This window comes from Somniosus microcephalus, chromosome 7 (genome assembly GCF_052327205.1).
Source record: "Somniosus microcephalus isolate GS21.2 chromosome 7, FLI_Smic_1.0, whole genome shotgun sequence".
Taxonomy (NCBI): Eukaryota; Metazoa; Chordata; class Chondrichthyes; order Squaliformes; family Somniosidae; genus Somniosus; species Somniosus microcephalus.
The window spans coordinates 28,956,148-28,970,423 of record NC_140993.1 but is presented as its reverse complement, the minus strand read 5'-3'; the positions used below and the strand labels follow the sequence as shown (position 1 = coordinate 28,970,423).

The 14,276-nt window shown below is 46.0% G+C and overlaps 1 pseudogene across 1 annotated transcript; it reads right to left on the bottom strand.

The window, feature by feature from the left end:
* Positions 1–11,337: 11,337 nt before the first annotated feature.
* Positions 11,338–14,060, bottom strand: LOC147114583 (T-complex protein 1 subunit zeta pseudogene; annotated as a pseudogene). Its single transcript, XR_015078959.1, has 2 exons — positions 13,768–14,060; positions 11,338–13,350 (listed from the first exon to the last, which is right to left on the bottom strand). The product of XR_015078959.1 is annotated as a T-complex protein 1 subunit zeta pseudogene (transcript).
* Positions 14,061–14,276: the final 216 nt, after the last annotated feature.

The window sequence follows — 14,276 nt, the reverse complement described above, 5'->3', positions numbered from 1 at the left end:
AGTACTGCACTGGGAGTGTCAGCCAAGATTTTTGTGCTCAAGTCTCTGGAGTGGGTCTGTGAACCCACAATCATCTGACTCCGAGGCAAGGGTGCTACCAACTACGACGACTGACACAAGGAGGCGCACCAAGGGAATGGTCCAACTAATGTAGATGTAGGAGCTCTTGGTGGTCAATGCCACTTCCCTCAACCCCACACAGAAACTCAGTGCTGGATGTTCACTGACCTCACCAGGCCAACCAGGGTAAGAAGAGGCAGCCACACATTGGGACAATGCACTGCAAGCAGCATGTTTTACACTTCTACCCATTTTGGCTTGACTGCGTTGAGCACCATCTAATCTGATTGGGACATTTCGACCAGCTTTGAACAACAACATATAGCTCCTTTAATGTCGAAAGCTGTCCCAGGGCGCTTCACAGAGGCGAAATCAGAAATGAATGGAAACCGAGCCAAAGAATGAGATATTAGTAAATTTGACTATAAGCTTGGTTTTAAAAGGAGGAGTGGGAGGTGGAGGGACTTAGGCTGGGAATTCCAGGGCATGGTGCCTTGGTGACTGAAGGCACGGCTGCCAAGGGTGGGATGAAGGGAAGGGGGGGGGGTTGGGAATGTACTAAAAATTAAGAGTCAGAGGAATGGAGAGTTCCCGCCACTCAGTGACCAACTGAAGCCAGTCTAGTGGCCTTGCATGCGTCCACTCCCATAATGATGCTGTCCCCCAGAACAGTGCACTTATCCGTTCTTCTATCAGCACATTCAGACACCCACACACGTGGCAGAAGGTACCCAGGGATAGGCTGTCTTAGCAGCAGCAAATGAGGTGCAGCCTGCAGCAGGTCTTTCTGTGGCCACTGCTGCCTTGTGGCAAGGACCACCTCAGTCCCAACAGGCTCCTGCAAGGAAGCAACAGTCAGACATTCCCCAACCTCCTGCCATCGAGGAAACACCAAGAAATAGGAGACGAGGATTTGAAGGGGACACAAAAGCACACATCACGATGAGGCATGGTGGTTTTAAAAAAAAATCAGGAAGTTACATAGATTTCTGTTAATTATTTATTTTTTATCACTAACGGCATATATGCAGCATGATTTAGAGAAAGGTGTGAGAAAGAGTATCAAAATATTTGTCAAATGGGAGCTTTGGTAGCTGTGAGAGAAATCTATGTCAGTATATGAATGAGTTGATATAGTCACCAAAGGGCCAAGATGGCAGGACTGAGTCTGCAACAGGCACAGATCTTATTTAGGTGGAGGTGCTCCTTATGAGCTGGGTCTGCAGATGTCTGGCTGCTAACATCTTCCTGAATATTCTCTTCCTGAAGTCGACCTCATCTGTCTGCTCATCCTTCTCCCTTTCTTTGCCTTCCTCTTCCTCCTCCAGTTTATCAATGAGGAGTCTTTGTCGAAGAGCAAAGCAACGCCGCACGCAGCAGAGTATGATAATGCTGGGCCTTACCCCCAGGTCTGCCAAGGCACCTGAAGCCTGCCTTTTAAAATGCCTGCGATCTGCTCGATTTCAATGCAGCCGGCACCATGAGCTTTGTTGGATCGGTGCTTAGCAAAGGTGGCAGGGAAGTGAACCGGGGCCATGAGCCACTGCTAAACAGGGTAACTAACCCTGATCTCTATTCAGCCATTCTGATGCTTGTCTTTATTCAGTCATTCTGATGCTTGCCTTTATTCAGTCATTCTGATGCTTGCCTTTATTCAGTCATTCTGATGCTTGCCTTTATTCAGTCATTCTGATGCTTGTCTTTATTCAGTCATTCTGATGCTTGCCTTTATTCAGCCATTCTGATGCTTGCCTTTATTCAGCCATACTGATGCTTGCCTTTATTCAGCCATACTGATGCTTGCCTTTATTCAGCCATACTGATGCTTGCCTTTATTCAGCCATACTGATGCTTGCCTTTATTCAGCCATACTGATGCTTGCCTTTATTCAGCCATTCTGGTGCTTGTCTTTATTCAGTAAGGAGCAACACAGTTGACTGGCACAAAATAAAAGAATCATGGAGGTGCCATTGACATGTATTACGGGGTGATTTGGATCGCGCGGCAATTGGACATTGAAAAAATTAAACCCTTTTCTGTTCAGAGAGGTGATCATGTTCTCAAATGGGGCACTAATGGCGTTGTGGGTGCAGATGAAAAATCCACACTGTCATTCACACTGATGTGCTAGATTCATTGGCAAGGTGATGAACTATTCATCTCATGCAAATAATGCATCCATCACCTGTATTATAGCATTGAATGGACAACTGATTAGCTGATGGTACATATGTCCCCCAGTGCAGTCTGATTGGAGTCCATTACTTAGGACATGGTAACTTTGACCGACACTGGCAAGGTGATGCTTCTGCTGGAGGAGGATTCCAGGTCCAGAGCAAGCCACTGGCACAACTCATGAGGGAAGCGCAGTCCTCTTTGTGTAGACTAGGCCTATATTTTCTGGAGTTTAGAGGAATGAGAGGTGATCTCATTGAAACATACAAGAGTCAGAGGGGGATTGACAGGGTAGATGCTGAGAGGTTGTTTCCCCTGGTTGGAGTGTCTAGAACTAGGGGGCATAGTCTCAGGATAAGGGGTCGGCCATTTACAACTGAGATGAGGAGGAATTTCTTCACTCAGAGTGTTGTGAATCTTTGGAATTCTCTGCCTCAGAGGGCTGTGGATGCTGAGTCTTTGAGTATATTCAAGGCTGAGATAGATTTTTTGACTCTAGGGGAATCAAGGGATATGGAGATCGGGCGTAAAGTGGAGGTGAGGTGGATGATCAGCCATGACCTTATTGAATGGCGGAGCAGGCTCGCGGGGCCGTATGGCCTACTCGTGCTCCGATTTCTCCGACCTCTGAGTGAAGAAATTCCTCCTCATCTCAGTCGTAAATGGCCGACCCCTTATCCTGAGACTATGCCCCCTAGTTCTAGACACTCCAGCCAGGGTAAACAACCTCTCAGCATCTACCCTGTCTTATGTTTTTCTTATGCATTATCAGGTGGAGAGGTCGTAATATGACCACCTAGATCTGTGAATAGTGGTGTGGTACAGGCAAGTGGGAGCCAAATGAGTCTGGCCTTCCTGAATTGATCCTCCTCATCCTCCATTTCTCCCTCTTCAACGCACAGGTAAATAGGAATCCCTACCTGAAATATCGTCATGTCCTTACTGATGGTTGGAGGACCAAAAAAAACTAAGCACCAAGAGCAATGCTGAATACATTAACATGCTCAAGATGGAAAAAGCACCAAAAACAGCAGAAACAAATGTTGTTTAATACCCAATCCTAAGAAAGTGGCTTTTAACTACACTTTCACCTGTTTGCCATCAATTATGTCCTTGCCATTGCCAATGTCCTTTTTATATAGGCGTTCATTTTGGAGTTGAACAACAACTTGGATTTCTATAGCCCCTTTAACGTAATAAAACATCCCAGGGTGCTTCACAGGAGTTATCAAACAAAATTTGACACCGAGCCACATAAGGAGTTATTAGGGCAGGTGACCAAAAGCTTGGTCAAAGAGGTAGGTTTTAAGGAGCGTCTTAAAGGAGGAGAGAGAGAGGTAGAGAGGCGGAAAGGTTTAGGGAGGGAATTCCAGAGCTTAGACAGCAGAAGGCATGGCCACCAATGGTGGAATGATTAAAATCGGGGCTGCACCAGAATTGGAGGAGCGCAGATATCTCGGGTTGTAGGGCTGGAGGCACTAAAGGAGGGAAATGCAGCACTCATTAAATCATTATTTAGATAAGATTTGCGAGCAACAGGCCTTATTTCAGCTCGTGTTCCAGGGTGCCCACATCAAAGGAAATTTCAATTTTTTTTTTACAAGAAATGATTTGGTGCAAATCTTTTCCATCTATTTCCCTCTGGCATCCGCCCAAATACAAAAGAGAGGTAAACAGAAGGGAAATACAGGCTCCGATGTACTTTAAAGGGTCACACTTGCCATGTGATCCACTTCACCAGCAGAAATCCATACTCAGGTTTGAATAAAGTACAGACGACACAAAGCTGGGTGGGCATGTGTGCTGTGAGGAGGATGCCGAGAAACTCCAGTATGATTTGGACAGGTTGGGTGATTGGGCAGATGAATGACAGATGCAGTATAATGTGGATAAATGTGAGGTTATCCACTTTGGTGGCAAAAACAGGAAGGCAGATTATTATCTGAACGGCAATAGATTGGGAGAAGGGGAAGTGCAAAGAGACCTGGGTGTCCTTGTGCACCAGTCGCTGAAGGTAAGCATGCAGGTGCAGCAGGTGGTTAAGAAGGCAAATGGTATGTTGGCCTTCGTAGCAAGAGGGTTCGAGTACAGGAACAAGGATGTCTTGCTGCAGTTGTACAGGGCCTTGGTGAGACCACACCTTGAGTATTGTGTGCAGTTTTGGTCGCCTCATCTGAGGAAGGATGTTCTTGCCATGGAGGGAGTGCAGCGAAGATTCACCAGACTGATACCTGGGATGGCAGGAATGACGTATGAGGAGAGATTGGGTCGATTGGGCTTATACTCGCTGGATTTTAGAAGAATGAGAGGGGATCTCATTGAAATGTATAAAATTCTAACAGGACTAGACAGACTAGATGCAGGAAGGATGTTCCCGATGGCGGGGGAGTCCAGAACCAGGGGTCACAGACTAAGGATAAGGGGTAAGCCATTTAGGACAGAGATGAGGAGGAATTTCTTCACCCAGAGAGTGGTGAACCTGTGGAATTCTCTACCACAGAAGGCAGTTGAGGCCAATTCATTAAATATATTCAAGAAGGAGTTAGATATATTTCTTAAGGCTAAAGGGATCAAGGGACATGGAGAGAAGGCAGGAACAGGCTACTGAATTTGGATGATCAGCCATGATCTCATTAAATGGTGGAGCAGGCTCAAGGGGCCGAATGGCCTACTCCTGCTCCTATCTTCTGTTTCTATGTGCTGCTGGGTTTTTGTTACAATCAGGCAGCTTTCATGTTTTTTTTTCCTGGTGTTAACCCATATATTTCCAGGTTTATTGAGTTCAATTGCGCACTTTCCTATGGTAGGATTTGGGACTCGCGACCTCTGCATTGTTGGTCCAATACCATAGCCACGAGGCTACCATTCCAGTCCTGGGACATGCTAACCCAAACCCAGCTGAGAATAGGGTGTAAGTTTCAATTCATAGGAGGCTCATTTTGCTTATAGAAACCGTCATCTAGCTATTTACTCGAGTAAAGTTTTCAGGGGAAAAGTCCTATTTGGCAAGTTTGGTAACCGGAAATGCCAACCTATCAGGAATGGGTGAACAGGCTGGGTCTCTTTTCTCTTCAAAAAGAGAAGGCTGAGGGGTGACCTAAAAGAGGTCTTTAAAATTGTGAAAGATTTTGATAGAGTGGATACAGAGAGAATGGGCTGGATTTTCATTGAGGAGGCGGGTAGGAGGCGGGACTACAACTTTTGAGGTTGTAGTCCCGCCTCCATTGAGTTCTAGCCAACCCACGCGATTTTCACTTGATTGACCTTGCAGGCTCAGCAGGCCAATTAAGGGCCACCCGGCAACAGGTGACGTCACAGATTGACATTTCATCTGTCAAGACCTTTTGACAGATGAAATATCACCGTTTCACAGCTGTTTGAAGCTGTCAAACACTGACAATCTGTACTCCAGGTTAATTCCTTCCTCTCAGGATGATTTAGAGATCTCCCCAGAACAGAAAGCAGAGGCTGCAGATTTTGACAGCTGGCGGCCATTCTGCTTTCTGTGCCGGTAAGATGAGGGACTCCCGAGACCTGAAGGAAGGAAGGCTGTAAAGGTAAGTAAAGGTTAGTAGAACTTCTTTAAACACTTTACACAGACCAAACACACTTACCTCTGCACTCATGCACCCATCACTCACCTGAACACCGGACATCTCGACCCCTCCAAGCCCTCCATCCTGACAGCCCGCCTCGCTAACTTGGCGTGGTTTGGAGCCGTCGGGAATCCCACATTTCACCAATGAAAATAGGGATTAGGCTAAAAACTGCCTGTTAACTTCCTGTTGCGGGTTGTAGGCGGGTTGGGGGCGGGATGGAGTCAGGACCCCCGATTTCAGGATTTTAAACTCCCACACGCTTCCAATCCCGACTCCACGGCCCAATGAAAATCCAGCCCAGTGTTTCCACTTGTGGGGAAGAGCATAATTAGAGGCCATCAATATAAGATGGTCACCAAGAAATCAAATAGGGAATTCAGAAGAAACTTCTTTACCCAAAGAGTGGTGAGAATGTGGAACTCGCTACCACAGGGAGTGGTTGAAGCGAATAGTATAGATGCATTTAAGGGGAGACTAGGTGACCAAAGATCTGGAGCGTGGGACTGAAGTGCAGCCAAAAATCGAGGAACAACCCCTTCAAATAATGGAAGAGGGGCTGCAACCTCTCACACTCCATATAAACATGGAACACGGACTCCTCCAGGCCGCAGAAAAAGCAGGCGGCCTGGGAGTCCGCAAACCAACTTAAAACCTTATTGCACGGGACCGCTCCGCTGATAGCTGTTAACTGCTGCTGACTATGCAGTTTCTTTTATGTTACAAGACAAAGTTAAATTCCAATCTGATGATTACTTAAAAGGCAGGACTTCAAAGGTAGTAATCTCCGGATTACTCCCGGTGCCACAAGCTAGTGACTATAGAAATAGGAGGATAGAGCAGATAAATGCGTAGCTGGAGAGATGGTGCAGGAGGGAGGGCTTTAGATTCCCGGGACATTGGGACCAGTTCTGGAGAAGTTGGACCTGTACAGGCCGGACGGGTTGCACCTCAACAGAGCTTGGGACCAATATCCTCGCAGGGGGGTTTGCTGGCGCTGTTGGGGAGGGTTTAAACTAATTTGGCAGGGGGATGGGCACCAAGATGTAGCATTAGAAAGGAGAAGCAAGGTGCACAAAGGATTGGGAGAGACAGATAGCACTAGAGTAAGAAATAGTACAGTATTAGGTGGGGTCAGACTAAGAGACAATACAAGAATGTCTAAGGTAGGTTTACAGTGCATGTGTGTGAATGCATGAAGCATGGTAAATAAGGTTGGTGAGCTGCAGGCACAAATAGCCACATGGGAATATGATGTTGTGGCGATAACGGAGACCTGGCTCAAAAAAGGCAGGATTGGGTTTTAAATATTCCTGGATATAAGGTGTTCAGGAAAGATAGGGAAGGAAAGAAAGGAGGTGGTGTGGCAGTATTGGTTAAGGAGAATGTTACAGTGCTGGAGAGAGAGGATGTCCTGGAGGGGTCAACGACAGAATCTATTTGGTTTGAGTTAAGAAACAATAGAGGTGCCATTACACTGTTAGGTCTATTCCATAGGCCACCAACTAGTGGGAAGGATACAGAGGAGCAAATTTGTAGGGAAATTACAAAGAGGTACAAGAACTATAGAGTAGTGATAATGGGGGACTTCAACTATGCTAATTTAGACTGGGATAGTAATAGTGTGAAGGGCAGAGAGGGGGAAGAATTTCTGAAGTGTGTTCAAGAGAACTTTCTTGATCAGTATGTTTCCAGCTCAATGAGGAAGGAGGCATTGCTGGATCTGGTTCTGGGGAATGAGGTGGGTCAAGTGGAGCGAGTGTCAGTAGGGGAACATTTAGGGAACAGTGATCATAGGTTTAGATTAGCTATGGAAAAGGACAGAGAGCAATCTAGAGTAAAAATACTTAATTGTAGGAAGGCCAATTTCAGTGGGCTCAGAATGGATCTGGCCCAAGTAACTTGGAATCAAAGATTGGCAGGCAAAACTGTAATCCAACAATGGGCTGCTTTTAAAGAGATGGTTCGGGTACAGTCAAAGTACATTCCCACGAGGAGGAAAGGCAGGACAACCAAAGTCAGAGCTCCCTGGATGACGGAAGAGATAGAGAGTAAGATGAAGCAGAAAAAGGGGGCAAATGATGGATGTCAGTTTGAGCATACAAGTGCGAACCAGGCTGAATATAGAAAGTTCAGAGGGGAAATGAAAAAGGAAATAACAGGGGCAAAGAGAGAGTATGAGAATAGATTGGCAGCTAACATAAAAGGGAATCCAAAAGTCTTCTATAGACATATAAATAGTAAACGGGTAGTAAGAGGAGGGGTGGGGCTGATTAGGGACAAAAAGGAGACCTACGCATGGAGACAGAGGGCACAGCTGAGGTACTAAATGAGCACTTTGCATCTGTCTTTACTAAGGAAGAAGATGCTGCCAAAGTCATAGTGAAAGATTTGGTAGTTGAGATACTTGATGGGATAAAAATTGATAAAGAGGAGGTACTAGAAAGGCTGGATGTACTTAAAGTAGAAAAGTCACCAGGACTGGATTGGATGCATCCTAGGATGCTGAGCAAAGTAAGGATAGAAATTGTGGAGGTACTGGCCATAATCTTCCAATCCTCCTTGGATACGGGAGTGGTGCCAGAGGACTGGAGAATTGCAAATGTTACACCCTTGTTCAAAAAAGGATGTAAGGATAAACCCAGCAACTACAGATCAGTCAGCTTAACCTCAGTAGTGGGGAAGCTTTTAGAAATGATAATCTGGGACAAGAATAAGTCACTTGGACAAGTGTGGATTAATTAAGGAAAGCCAGCACGGATTTGTTAAAGGCAAATCGTGTTTAACTAACTTGATTGAGTTTTTTGATGAGGTAACAGAGAGAGTTGATGAGGGCAATGCAGTTGATGTGGTGTACATAGACTTCCAAAAGGTGTTTGATAAAGTGCCATATAATAGGCTTGCCAGCAAAGTTGAAGCCCATGGAATAAAAGGGACAGTGGCAGCATGGATATGAAATTGATTAAGTGACAGGAAACAGAGAGTAGTGGTGAATGGTTGTTTATCGGGCTGGAGGAAGGTACACAGTTGTGTTCCCCAGGCGTCGGTACTAGGACCACTGCTTTTCTTGAGATATATATTAATGACTTAGACTTGGGTGTACAGGGCACAATTTCAACATTTGCAGATGACACAAAACTTGGAAGTATAGTGAACAGTGAGGAGAATAGTGATAGACTTCAAGAGGACATAGACAGGCTGGTGGAATGGGCGGACACGTGGCAGATGAAATTTAATGCAGCAAAGTATGAAGTGATACATTTTGGTAGGAAGAACAAGGAGAGGCAATATAAACTAAAGGGTACAATTCTAAAGCGGGTGCATGAACAGAGAGTCTTGGGGGTATATGTGCACAAATCGTTTAAGGTGGCAGGGCAGATTGAGAAAGCTGTTAAAAAAGCATACAGGATCCTGGGTTTTATAAATAGAGGCATAGAGTACAAAAGCAAAGTTATGAACCACCTTTATAAAACACTGGTTCAGCCTCAACTGGAGTATTGTGTCCAATTCTGGGCACCGCACTTTAGGAAAGATGTGAAGGCCTTAGAGAGGGTGCGGAACAGATTTACAAGAATGGTTCCAGGGATGAGCGACTTCAGGTATGCAGATAGACTGGAGAAGCTGGGGTAGTTCTCCTTAGAGCAGAGAAGGCTGAGAGGAGATTTGATAGAGGTGTTCAAAATCATGAGGGGTCTAGACAGAGTAGATAGAGAGAAACTGTTCCCATTGGCGGAAGAGTCGAGAACCAGAAGACATAGATTTAAGGTGATTGGCAGAAGAACCAAAGGCGACATGAGGAAAAACTTTTTTGCGCAGCGAGTGTTTACGATCTGGAATGCACTGCCTAAACGGGTGGTGGAGGCAGACTCGATCGTGGCTTTAAAAAGGGAGTTGGATAAATACCTGAAGGAAAAAATTTGCAAAGCTACCAGGAAAGGGCGAGTGAGTGGGACTAGCTGAGAAGCTCTTACAGAGAGCCGGCACGGGCTCAATGGGCCAAATGGCTTCCTTCTGAACTTTAACCAGTCTTCTATGAAATCCCACCATGGCGATTTGTAAATTTGAATTCAGTTAATTAAATAAATCTGGAAAAGTAAGCTAGTATCAGTAACGGTGAGCACAAAACTATCGGATTGTCATAAAAACCCAACTGGTTCACTAATACAAAAGCAAAAGGTTCACTAATATCCTTCAGGGTCATGGGCTGGGTATTCTGTGGCGAGTGACTCACCTCTTGACTTCCACCACCTACAAGGCACAAGTCAGGAGTGTAATGGAATACATGGTGCAGCTCCAATAACACTCAAAAAGATCGACACCATCCAGGACAAAGCAGCCCGCTTGATCGGCACCTTAAACATTCACTCCCTCCACCGCCAGCGCAACATGGCTGTGTACCATCTACAAGATACACTGTAGCAACTCACCAAGGCTTCTTCGCCAGCACCTTCCAAAACCTCTCGCACCGACAAGGGCAGCAGGTGCATGGATTCAAGACCCCCTCAAAGTCACACACATCCTGACTTGGAAATATATTGACGTTCCTTCATCGTTGCTGGGACAAAATCCTGGAACTCCCTACCTTCACCACACTGACTGCAGCAGTTGAAGACAGCGGCTCACCACCACCTTTTCAAAGGCAATTAGGGATGGGCAATAAATGCCAGCCTTGCCAACGATGCCCACATCTCGTGGATGAATAAATAAAAAGTAAAATTTCTCAGTTATTGTACTGGATGAGCAGAAATTTCCTCCAACTAAATATTGGGAAGGCCGAAGCCATTGTCTTTGGTCCCCGCCACAAACTCCATTCCCTAGCCACCAACTCCATCCCTCTCCCTGGCAACTGTCTGAAGCTGAACCACACTGTTCGCAACCTTGGTGTCGTATTTGACTCTGAGATGAGCTTCCGCCCACATATCCGCGCCTTCAATAAGACCGCCTACTTCCACCTTTGTAACTCTGCCCCTGCTTCGGCTCATCTTTTGTTGAAACCCTCACCCATGCCTTTGTTACCTCCAGACTTGACTATTCCAACGCACTCCTGGCCGGACTCCCACATTCTACCCTCCATAAACTTGAGGTCATCCAAAACTCGGCCGCCCGTGTCCTAACTCGCACCAAGTCCTATTCACCCATCACCCCGTGCTTGCTGACCCACATTAGCTCCTGGTTAAGCAACGCCTCGATTTTAAGATTCTCATCCTTGTGTTCAAATCCCTCCATGGCCTCGCCCCTCTCTATCTCTGCAATCTCCTCCAGCCCTACAACCCTCTGAGATATCTGCGCTCCTCTAATTCTGGCCTCTTGAGCATCCCCGACTTTAATCGCCCCACCATTGGTGGCCGTGCCTTCATCTGCCGAGGCCCTAAGCTCTGAAATTCCCTCCCTAAACGTCTTCACCTCTCTACCTCCCTTTCCTCCTTTAAGACGCTCCTTAAAACCTACCTCTTTGACCAAGCTTTTGGTCACCTGCTCTAATATCTCCTTATGTGGCTCGGTGTCAAATTTTGTTTGACAACACTCCTGTGAAGCGCTATATAAATACAAGTTGTTGTTGTTATACTGAAATAGTGCTTAAGAACTATAAGACGACAGACAATTTGACAATATTTACTCAATTTTAGTCATTAATTTATACATTCCAAAATAATAGAATGTGATGTATGACATTTACCTAGCCTTCACCACATTCCATACATTTCAACTTTTTCCATTTCATTTTTATTAATGACCTTACTTTTTTGGTTCCTTCTCATTTCCCCAGTAACTCTGATCTGTCTCAGGTGTAAAGATCAATTCAGTCTCTAAATCAATGAGACTTTGATAATCAGGTCAGATCCATTCATTTTTTTCCTGAAATCATTCCAGTTCCCACAATCTCATCTACTAAGAGGATGTTGCTTGCTACTGCAATGCATGTATGAATCAACTGATGCTTGACACAAGCATTGTCCCAGATAGGAGTCTCCCAGTCTACTATTAACTCACCAGAGGATAAATCAATGCCCACTGGTAGGGTGATATCCAGTTCTGCGCTCAGGGCCTTTGCCAGAATCTCTTGAGGATCATATCCGGCATTCTGAGCCAGGGTCTTTGGAATGACCAGGATGGCATCAACAAAAGCTTGAAACCCAAGCTGTGCACAACCTTTGACTTTGTCTTTTTGGTAGTTTAGTAAGTGGCTTCCGATACGTATTTCAACTGCTCCTGCCCCAGGCATGGCACAGCCGTCCTCAATCACATTCTTCACAGCTCGCATCCCGTCTCGAATGGCATCCTTGATCTGGGTGACTGTGTGCTTATTGGGTCCTTTAATAAGCACTGTGACGGATTGGGGATTATCGCACTTTTCAATAAACGTGTACTTGCTGTCTCCCAGTGTCTCCTCGTACACTAGTCCCGCATGGCCTAAGCACTCCTCAGTCAGGCCCTCCACAGAGCTCACCGCCAGACCCCCACATGCCAGGGGCAGCCTTTCCATATTCCTCCTCTTGGCTCTCCGCAGGGCTACAATACCCTCCTTCACCAGCATCTCAAGTGACAGAGGATCAATGCCCTTCTGGTTGATCACAACAAATCCTTTGTCGGAGTCACCGCACACCTTCCTCTTCAGTGCTATGATCTTCTTCACTCTGTCCTCGATGAACTCTCGCTCTGCTTTCACAAGCTGTTCCCTTTCCTCCACATTCTTGTAAAAGAAGCCGGAGTTGACCTCTGTTTTCTCGTATTCTAAGGAGACATTCATGGTGAGGATGTACGCATTCTCCACTCGCTTCTTCATGTCAGGATGGCGAGCACCATGGTCTAGAACCAGCCCCTTGACCAATATGGTGTCGCAGTCCATCTGGTGCTGCATCTCCATTATTTCCACCAGGTTCAGGTCAATGGGCTTTCTGGGGCGATAAACAGTTGACACTGCTTCCAGCACCACCTCGGTCAGGAGATCCGCCAACTCTGGGTGGACCTTGGTACCAAGTGAGGTCCTAGCTACTTTCTTCCTGATGAATTGGTCCTCGTCTTCCCAGAGTTCGTCCAAGCAGTAAATTGCTTCTTGCTTGGCTATTTGCAACCCTTCTACGATGAGTCGCGGGTGGACTCCCTCTGAGATGTAGCGTTCGGCCTGTTTCAAGAGCTCCCCAATGATCAGCACAGCAGAGGTGGTGCCATCTCCCACAGTGTCATCCATCGCTGCCACCGCCCGGGCAATGAACGAGGCTGTGGGATGTTGGAGCTGCATTTCGCGGAGCAGGACACCGCCGTCTTTGGTCAGCTTGATGTCCCCGGCGCCAGAAACTAGCATTTTCATGGTGCCTTTGGGACCCAGGTTTGTTTTCAGCAGTTCCTGCAGCGCTCTGGCCGCACAGACGTTGATACTGAGGGCTGTCTCAGCTTTCCTCTTCAGGGACATCATTCAAGTGTCGGGAAAGAGGGTGGAAGTCTGTTAATTTTCCTGGTGGGTGTGGCCGCTCAAGGGCTGAATTCCAAGTCAGTGCTTCTCTCGGTTGCCTTAGTAGAGCTGTGGTTGCAGAGAAAAACCCCAGTATTTATTTTGCTTCCTCTTTCATTATATTGCGTTACATTATTTTTCTATTGCATTAACACATTGCAAGATTTCCAACATGGCTGAAGGTCTGGCAAAACTCCAGCCACGCACAAACTTTGAACTCAATCAAGTATGACGAAGTCATTGTAATAATTGACCCACTCCAGCCCAAAGTGAGTCGTTCGAAGCAAAACGCAAGTTTATTATAAATTGTTTTGTTAGCAACTGAATTCTCTACCCAGCACATTGTGTAGTGCGGGCATTTAAAGTTTAACGTTTTTTAAATAATGGCAAGTGTATGAGGTGGGAAGCAAGAGTTGCATCAAGCAAAATGCTCCCAGCAGCTGATGTTTGAGTGTGAAACCCGTCCGCCTATCTCTCAGTTCTTACCTGCTCCGAGGCTGGCGCTGGTTTGTGATTTCTTGGGAGACAACCCACTTGTAACTGCAACTCTCGGAGACCAACAACTTAGTTTAGATTTTGTTGCCCCGAAGTTTGTGCACAGCAAGCAATGGATGGGCAAAGATTATTATATCTGATTGGTTCCACTCCCACCCTGCCCTGCCAGACCCCAATGCACCTTCCAAATGATATGGTGGATACTGACTAATTTTCAATGGCAGTGTGAAAGCTGATTATTCCTTGTAAGACACGAGTTGAAACCCTGACTCTTAAGCTTAATAAAGCTGATGGTTGACGATTATGAGCGAAAGAACATGTATTCTGCAGCGCCATTTCACAGCCTCAGGACATCCCAAAGCGCTTTACAGCCAATGAGATATAGTCACTGTAAGAAACATTGTAAATTGCAGAGTCAGCTGCCAACTTGTGTGGTTTGTTTAGGTTTCACTGTGACTCAGGAACAAAGGGAGAAAAGAGACATTTAACTCCCTTTTCCT